We start from the raw sequence: 10148 nt of genomic DNA on the forward strand, positions 1-10148 counted from the left end.
CTGCGAGCGCGGGGCGTGCGGGGAGCCGGGCCGCGGCGCTCGCTCGGCGCTCGCTCGGACACTCGCGACGGCGCCTGCGCCCCGCCCCTTTTCCTCCGCACGCCCACGTCGCGCCCGGGCCCGCCTCCTGCCCCCGCATTGGGCCAGCTCGTGTCACTCAAGCCGCTGCCGGGATGCCGTTGGGCGAACGCGCTCGGGGCGCAGGGCCGGTGGGGCGCAGAGAGAGAGGCGTGGCCGGAGAGGAGGGCGGGGGCGGGGCGGGGGGGGCCGGGCTTTGGCCGGCGCGGGCCAATCCCAGCCGTGGCTGGAAAGGGGAGGGGCATAGGGCAGTCCCAGGGAGGAGAAGGGAGGAGCCCGCCTCCTCTCGGGGACGATGGGCGGAGTTTTCCCATCCTGGGAACGGGGAGGAGGTGGGGGTCATCGCTCATTGGGCGCTGCGTTTGACGACGTCACGCAGATGGAAAGCCGGAAAAAAACGCGAGCGGCTCGCTGGAGGGGCAGGGGGCGTGTGCTCGGGGGCGATCTCGCCCGACCCCGGGGAAGACCGGAGCGGGGGTCGCCTTCCTCGATGTAGGGCCCTCCCGATAGGACTCCCACCCCCATCACTCCCTGCCCCACAGCCTAGCTGGGGCTGGTGGCCTTTGTAGTCCAACCACCCCGAGGGCCGCAGGTTGGGAAAGGCGGGTTGGGAAACTGCAACTCTTAATTATTCCCTTACTTTCCCCTTTGCTTGGCATCTTAAGGGTGTGCTTGACCTATTAGTCCATTTCCAAAAGATGGCTGCTAAAGCAGCTTCACCACCTGCCCCAGTTCCGGGGGACCCTCGGGCTTCGCTCGCCGAACGTGCCTACTCACTGCATTGTCACGGCTTTTGCACCTGTCCCTTCTGTGACACCGTGATCCATTTTTATAGATAAGCATGTGTAAAAACATACAAAGTAAAATGGGAAACGTCAAAGGGATATTTAAAAATGGAGACAGAAAGATGATTTGAGGGACACGTCCTTCCTTGGAAATACTTCTCACCCCAGTAGAATCGACACAGACTCTACTACAATAATTAAGTTTTGAACAGGAGAAGAGTCAAGTGGAACATTAAGATGATAGGAAAAGAAAGATAAGTGGCTAATAACGAAAACCAGAACAAAGGGAAAGGAAACTCCACACATGCAGGACTGAGGGACGCAGAGGTTTGGCAAGATCGGGGGTCTTGTAGAGCCGTGTAGGTTAATAGACCTATTGTGGCATAACTAAGTGTTCATGAAACTGAACCCTACCACCAGATGAATGGCCACCTCAGTTCACAGAGCACAAAGGCGAAATGGAGACGCCTCCTCTTCATAATGGTTCATAATTCCTTCTTGGCCGGCCCACCAACCCTTAGGCTACTGCAGCCATTGAAAGAAGAAAGGAGTTGCTTGTGCGCTGCCCGTGAACATTCCCCACCACTGAGTCAGTGGCGCACGCATCAAGATTATCCTATTTCCAGGGATAATCTCTGTTTCTGGAAACTTGTCATTTGTCAGTCACTCTCAGGGGTTTTTCGCCTTTGGGGAAGATCCGAGGGATGCCTGGAGGACACTGTGCATCCCTCTTGCGTAGGATTTGGACTGAGCTGAGGATCCCTGAGCTGAGAGTGGGAGCATCTTGCCCCTAGTGCGCATGCATGTGGCCCCACCTGAAGAGCAGGAAGGCCTCCCTCGAGGGCTCGGTCTGCCAGTTCAGAGGTCGTAGCAGGTGAAGTTCCTGTGCGGAGCCAGCCCTTCCATGAGGTGGAAGGGGGCAGCTGCCTCAGATGGCAAAGGTTGGCAGGTGGCCGCGAGGCACTGGAGGAGAAAGCTGGGTGCCAATCCACCTGTCCTGTGCCCCCTGCAGTGGCCTGCTGCCTTCAGGCCATGAAGCACCTTCCTTCAGGTGTGGCGGGAGAATACGGCCAGTGCTGAAGGAAGATCTGCCTGCAAATTCAGTTGGCATTTGTACATTTATTTATTAAAAGCTTATTTTTTGTCCCGTCCCCTCCAGAACGTCTCGGAGCAGCTTCCACTTCAGTGGGACATGCACCTCATTCTTTGCCTCTGACAGAAATATGTCCTGAGTCAGCCCTCCTTATTTGGAGACCATGGAACAGTCGGGCTTTCGAGCATTACTACCCTTTTTGGCTCTAAGTAAAACGACAATACCCATGCTATATTGCTTCCACTTTATCTTTTGCTAAGGCGCTTGCCAAGAAATTGGTGACTATATTAGAGTTGCAGGAATTTTGCAGTACAAGCATCAGTTTTGAGATTAAAGAGTCTATTAAATATGCTTTTAAAATAGACAGTAATAGGATCATTTTACAAAGCCAGTGCAGGACAATTTGTTATTAGAGCATGCATGGATGCAAAGAACAGCTAGAGGAGCACAGCAAGTGTTGTGGGGAGTGGGGGGGGGGGGCACAGGTCTGCAAATATAGGGAATCTGGGGGATAAAGGAGTCCCCATTTTCAACTGTAGAAAACTGGAGGGTTTTCAAGGAGGTCCAGGGTGGTATAGAGAAGAAACAAATTTACAGCCAAAATCTGCAGAGGTCTCGAAGATGTCAGTTTATGTTTTGGTTTGTTTGATCTTTAATTTGGCTGGTTCAGCAATTCCATATGTTTCATGTCAGCCTTCACCAATCTGGTGTGTTGGGCTGCACACCCCATCCTCCCCAGCTATGCTGGCTTGAATTGATGGGAAAGATGGTGCCGTTCCTGCCCTGCAGGCCTAATTTGTCTCTGTATGGCCCTGATCAGGATGGCTTTGACTTCACACAGAGAGATGCAGGTTCGAAGCCATATTATAGTTACATCTATTTCATTTCTATAGTACCCAACATCCAAAGCTGTCTGACCAGTTCACCAACCATAATGCAAACACACATTCAATATACAACACTGAAAACAGAATTACCATGCATGTGCTGCAAAGCCACACTAGTCGGCAGACCATTTCTCCACTTTCTGCAGTTGAAGGAAGCCTTTGTGAACTCTGGCGGGCCAAGAAACCCCATCATCCCCCTTTTCCAGTACCTAGATAAGGGGTTTCCTCTGAACCCTGCAATCGCCAGCGACTTTCAGAACCGGATGCTCCCTGGAATGTCACCGGAGATGTTCAGCCAGGGGTTGCATGAAAGTTGGTGTCTTTCGGTGGGAGGCGCTGGCACTCGTTCTTGCTGAAGCCCAGCTTCCACGCATTCAAGAGTTAATTTATTACAGGAGTTGGGAGAAAGGCCCAGGCAGCTCACAGAGGAGCAGGGGCTGCTTGCAGAAGCACTGGTGCAAGTGATTGGAACATTTAGAATATTTCCTCACAAGTCAGAGAATCTGGAAAAATGGTGAGTGCAAAGCAGGCAGAGCTGCGGAGGTGAAGGGAGGCTTTTGATGGCACCCTTTTCCCCGGCTGAGAAGGTTCTCTGCAGGGAATGCACGGCGACTCTATCCGTCCACGTCTCTGCGGCCACAGACGGTGCAAGGGGCTTCCTCCCATGGAAACCGACTTTCTCCAGAGGGCAGCTGTCCTTTAGCTCCTCATCCACCAGGGGTCACCCTTACTCCACAGAGAAGGCAATCCCGAGATGTCCGGAAGCAAAATACAGCACCCCCGTGTAGCCCTGCGTGTTAGGGTGAGCTCTCTCTTTTTGGATTTACCCTGTGCAATCCATTTCTGCAGGCAGCCCCAGTTGGAAAAGAAAAAGCATATAATGTGTTGGAGGCCTGTGTCCAAATTATCGGAGGGTCAGAGATCTGCCCCATGTAACAAGGTCCAAAGGCATGTTAGTTTAGTGGGGAAACAGGCCACTCAATGGGTTGGCGAAGGCTTGAGGGAGATTTGTGGAACGGTCCCTGGCGCAGAGAAAGCAGGGCTGAGTTTTCAAGGGGAAATTGCTCTCTTGTGATAGTAGAAGTGAAGGTCACCCATGGAAAGGGATTGGCAGTAGCCCTTCTCCAACCTCACCCCTTCCAGCTGTGTTGGGAATTGCAATCAAACACACCTGAATGGCACCAGGTTGGGAAGGCTGGCCAAGACAGAGGAAATCGCTCGGACCGCTAAATGTTCCCATGTAATGAAAAGCCACCACGCGTGCATTTTCCCATGGAGCCATTTGCTTGCTTGCTTATTTATGCATGCATGCATGCATGCATTTACATGCTGCCCCCTACTCCTACTGGAGTCTCTGGGTGGCTTACATTATTTCAAAAAGCACTCAAACAATTTTTGTTGAACAATAGCGACTGCTATTTTGAATATATTGGTCTTGATGAGTCAAGGACCTCTCTCCATTTCCTCTGTTTGCTCTGTCCAATTCATCTCTTGTCCAGTTCAGACTATGAACCCAATTCACTGTTGACCTAGCTCTATACTCACGCCGTATATTTTTTCTAGTGCCTCTTGAGTTATATCTGCTCTCAGTTGGATTCCCAACTGCATCTGGGGGTCATATTTCGAATTCAGCAAACACCGAAGGGCCAAATACATCTTTATTCTTCTTTCAACATCAGAGAACACGAAGAGCTCAGGCCAGCGTACGAGCGTTCTCCTCCCTCTGCTTATGTTCTTGTGCAGTGGATGGGCAAGTCACACACAGCGGGGCTTCCAATCCTGGCCTTACTCTAATAGTACAGTACATTGGCTTGATAAATTCAAGGGGAAGGCAAGAATGCCTCCGTAGAGAGCATTTTTAAAGTAAGCCCTTGCACTGAATTTTTTTTGTTAGAAAAATCCATTGCCTATTTAATGAACAGCCCCCCTTCAGTTGATGAAACGGGTTTATTTTTAAATGGATCCAACGAATCTGTTAAACACTGCATCTCCAGTCCTAGGTATGAACGAGTAGCAAAGTGCCAACATACTGAGAGTAATATATGAACAGGAGGTAGGATTATTTATAATCCTTCCTTTTTTTGCGAGTCGAAATGAAAATTAACTTCAGGCTCCATAGAACATGTGTCCCATTTCGTGGTTTGCTTAGGCTCACTGGGGAAGCCAGAGGCATCTGTCAGAGCCAGTTCAGAAAGTTTACTTTAGGTCGAACAGTCAAAGGGGATACATGGGAGTGTAGGGGTCGATGGGATTTGCTGCCGTGAGAAGGAGCGAGGGCCACCCGTTGGATAGCTTTAAAAGGGACTTGGACAAATTCACAGAGGAGAAGGATAGCAATGCTGCTAGTCCTCTTGGTCCGATGCTACCTCCAGTCCCAGAGACAGTTGCTGGGGAACTTGGGTAGGAGGGTGCTGTTGTGGTTATCATAGAATAGCAGAGTTGGAAGGGGCCATGAAGACCATCGAGTCCACCCCCTGCTGTTGCAGGAGACCAAGTCACACCCTCCCACTCCTCTGGACCCTTTGTAATGAACTCGCATCTTTCTTAAATCTTGTTGCCCAGAACTGGACACAGGATTCCAGGTGAGGTCTGACGAGTGAGGAGCACAGAGGAACTACTGCTTCTCGTGATTTGGAAGTGATGCTTCTAATATCCTGCTGAGGGATGCTATGCATCAAGTTGGCCACTGCGTGAAGGTTGGATCAGATGGATCCTTGGTCTGATCCAGCAGGGCCTTTCTTAGGCTCTTCTAGCTCAGAGTGAGCTCTGCTGGTTGGCCTTCTCCCTTGCTAGACCTATAGGAGAATGTTGTCCTAGCAGCCCTCTGAAGCCTTAGGAAGATAGTTATGATCTGTAGCACGTTCTGGGTTAGGGTTAGTCTCTGGAGCAGCTGACTGGACATTAAAAGACCTTCACCTGATTGGGCAGCCACGGGTTTCTGCAAGGCTGGGAGGTGAAGGATTTGCCAGTGGCTCATCTTCACAGCCAAGGAGGAAGGCAACACTTGTGTCTCCTGTAGGGGAGGAGCCAAAACAAGGATAAAGCCAATTAACTGTTAAAATATTGGGAAAATAAAAAGGTCTTTGCCTGACACTGAAAAGAATAAAGCGACGGTGCCAGGCGAACCTCCCTGTCATTCTGCTGGGAGGGCAGTCCAATTCTCATTAAGGACCAAGAGAAGGGCAAAGACCCGTGCTAGGGAAGGCCAAGAGCTTTATCTGGCCTCCTGCTTCCAACCAGATACTCCTGGGAAGCCCCAAAGCAGGGCCTGGATGGTACTGGTCCTCCTTTCTCACAGGCCCCCAACATCCGACATTCAAAGGTACACCGCTTCTGCATGGGGATGTTCTATTTGGCTCTCAGGACCAGCAGAAGTGACGAGCATCATCAGAGGACAGGAAGAGCTCTCCTTTCTCAGAGCAGAGTTGCCCTGAATTCAACATCTTGCATCTCACAGCAGCCAGCCAGAAATGTTGGCACCCCCATGGATGCGGTATTGCCCTCCGCCTGGTCATGTTCCCCAGTAGCAGGAATTCAGAGGGTTACGGATTGCTTTATCTGCCATGAAATTGTCTAATTTCCTTTTGTAGCTGTCTGAGCTGGTGGCCCTCACATCTTCCTCTGTTTATTTTGTTATGTATGTGAAAAAGAAAAGAGGAGGGTAGAGGGGAAAAAGAAGACAGAGAAGGAAAGGAATTTGTGTTCCATGAAGTTAGCACTTTTTGGATCATCGCCTTCTTATTATAACTAGACCAATCAAACCCTCTTCTTTCCCTCTGGCTCTTGAAGTGTGCATTTTTCAAAACCGGAAGACTTCTGATCAATATTAATGTAATAAGAAAATGACGGCTCAAAATATGTTATCTGTATGACATATCACATTTCACGTTATTTCACAGCTGTGCTGGGGTGGGGGGCAGAGAACATAAATTACATCAACTGAGATGGAAATGCAGCAACATTTTAGAAAAGTGCTGAATAAACAGAGATCCTGCCACTGCCTAACAGGTCTGCCCCAAAAATTTGAGAAGGAAATGTTTCAAAATGCAAAATCTACCAGCGAAAGAAAAAAAAAAAAAAAAAGGATCACAGAAAAAGCCCGTCCACCAACCAGCATCTTGTCGCATCCTGAAGACAGAACAAACCGATTGCAGCAGAAGCTTTCGGAGAAAAGAACCGCTTTGACTGGCACGGGGAGTTACCCGCCTGCAAATCACCGACTGGCAGGACCATCTTGGATAAAAGAAAGGACGCTGTGGTCCTCTAGATGCAGCTGGATTCAACCTCCCATCAGTCCCAGAGCACATAGCCAGTGGTCAGGGACGATGGGACTTGAAGTCTAACCTCTGTAGGGCCACATGTTCTCCATCCATGATCTCAAAACCCTACCAGGCCGAGACATTTCCTGCTCAATCTTATGCATGTCCCGTTGAGTGCAATGGGACTTGCCGCCGGTATCTTTCTGGCGCTTTGGGACGCCACCCACCGGCGATGGCTTAGACCTGCTCCAGCCCTGTGCAGGCCAGGAGCTTCACTCGATAGTCCCTGGTCCTTTTCAGGTGTGCAGTGAGGGTCCCAGGCCACTAGCTGGCAGCATCAGCCAGTGATTCCCCTGCTTCGACATTTCCAGACCCACCTGCATTTGTGTATCAAGCTAAGTCCCACGAAGGGCCGGTTCACACAGGCGTGCTCTTCGGGGTGACTCTGGCGGCCACGGGTGATGTGTGAGAGAGAAGGAAAATGCACCTTCCTACGCCAAACAGCCCAGTCAGAGCTTCCGTGGCATCTTGTGGGCAGTGCTTTACCAAATGGCCACGCGTGTGGCTGCGCATCGTCAGGGGGGGGGCTTGGGGGAGCTTTGGGGTGATTCCAATCCTAAACGCACCCGCTGGGTCGACAGAGGCAGAGGAAGGCTTCTTCGCTTGCTCTGGCCCCCTGAAGATGCTGCCAGCAAATCCAAAGAGACTGCTGAATGGGAGAGCTTTGAGGCTGGGGGAGGGGGCATCTCCAAAAATTGGGTGGAGGGGCTTTCCAGGAGTCCGTAGGAAGGAGCGCCCTTCAAAATGTCCTGTTCTTGACAGCCCTTCTCTGGTCAAGCCAACTCATCGCTGGTCTTCCTCGTCTCCTTCTCCCTTCGACCTTCCCAGGCATGATCATCTCCAGGGAACCTTGCTTTCTCGGAATGCACCTGAAGTTCTGCAGAGCCCATGGGACCAGATCTTAATGGCTAATATCCAGCCCTGTATCCTGAAGTTGCCGTGTACAGTAAATACGCTAAAATACCGCACACACGATCTTCTGAATCGCACATCCACTGACATTATTATTATTATTATTATTATTATTATTATTATTATTATTATTATTTATAACATTTCTATGCCGCCCCTTGCCGAAGCCTCGGGGCGGCTTACAACACAATAAAATACATTGAAATACAATATGGGGAGGTATTTCCAAGGAAACATGCATGCGATCTTTCTACTCGGGGCCATCGGGCATGAGCGAGCTAGTTTCCAAAACAGTATTTAAAAGGTTATGGGCACGATACTGCCAAAAGGAAGCACTTTAAAGTCCCGCATATTTGCTTTAGTAACACATTTATCTTTCACCATGGCACCAATCCAAATATGAAATAGGTCAATTCCACGAAGGAAGTCGCAGCCCTGTGTTGCCAAGAGCTGCGCAGGGCTGCCCAAGAAAGGCCGATTTGGAAGACTTTCACTCATGGGGTCACCGTAAGCCAAGGGAGGACTTAAAGGCTCGGGACGACACCACCGCCACCACCACCACCAATCGGGCTTCCAGATACTTAACTCTGCTTAGGTCTTGTACATTGCTAATCAAACAATGTGCTTAGATAGCAGTGATTACACTGTGGCTGCATTGCACACTTCCAAACTCTACTAATTTTTCCCACTCAAGAAGCAGCAACTCTGACGTTCCAGTGTTATTTTCCACCACGCAGCTGCTACCATCTCTGTTAAATGTTCTGGAGACCTCAACCAAGCCCCAAGGGTCAAAGTCAGTCTATTTCCATTATTAATCTGTACCAGGTATGCCACATTTAATTTTCATTTCCCTCACATATTCTTTCTGCCCCCAAAGGGAATAAAATATAAATACTAAAATATGTGAGTCATGGCTTCTTTGTCAATTAATCTTCACCCGTTCCATAATTCTTGGAGGAAAGCCTGCATACCTTCATTAGAATGCCAAGCTGGGGTTGCCCAAATGAGTCGGTTTACTTTCAAAACACGAAATGTCCAACTACTGTTCGAACGGTTAATTCTCAAGAGAGGCAGGATGCGTTTTCGAACCTGATGTACCGGCTGTCCCGTTGGTGTTCAACAAGGTACTTACCGGGCAACACATGGGAAGTGAGTCAGGAGCAGGGCTGGCAATTTAAATAGACAAGATGGAGAGGTTTGGGATGCAAATATACAGCACTGAACTAGATCTGCAAGCGTGTGTGGGTTGCGGGGGAGAATCAGGTATGTGGGTTCCATCCTTTGAGCATGGAGGTGTATATTCCAGTTGGATTTCTCAGGATGGCCACAGGGGGTCTCCAGATACAGAGGCAGTATGGAGAGGCAATGCTGCAGCCTTTTCCAATCTGGTGTCCTCCAGATGTGTGGGACTACAACTCCCATGATCCCATATGCCGTACCAGCTGCGGTACCTGATGCTTGAGACAGGGCAGCCAACAGAACAGAACTGGTGGGTTCATGCCCAGCTTATGGCCTTGCTGGGGGAACATCTGTTTCGCCACTGCTGGGCCAGAGGGATTAGATGGCCCTTCGGCCTGATCCCACCGGCCTCTTGGGTCCAGCGTTCTCTCTCCAAGCAGTGCCACTTTGCTATAGCGGCTTCTGGGGATGATGGACTGAGGTGGGTGGCATCATCCCTGTGAGTCAAACCGTCCTGGTACTTTTGCCCTGTACGCACCAGCTCCACGACACCACTGGAAATCAGTGCACCACCACAAGGCCAGCCAGAATGGTTTTAAAAGCCATGCTTGCATGGGAGGCTTAAGGTAATGCTGCTGTTATTACTCTTTTGTAGTGGAGGGATCACCTGCCCCCGTCCATGGTCCACATCAGCTCCCGTTGCCTTCACTAATGACAGGGTTATTCCCCAGGGTTCATAATTAACTAGCCTGCAGGCTAATAAAAGAAATGGACCTGAACAAGGGAAGCACGTGAATTGTGCTTGCGGTATAACAGACATTTTATCGGAAAAAAAAAGTATTCTCTTGCAAAGGCAAGCAGGAAATATTTTTAAGAAAGAGCACTACAGAGTAAG

This window comes from Varanus komodoensis, unplaced genomic scaffold (assembly GCF_004798865.1).
Source record: "Varanus komodoensis strain SLA01 unplaced genomic scaffold, ASM479886v1 scaffold26, whole genome shotgun sequence".
NCBI classification, from domain to species: domain Eukaryota; kingdom Metazoa; phylum Chordata; class Lepidosauria; order Squamata; family Varanidae; genus Varanus; species Varanus komodoensis.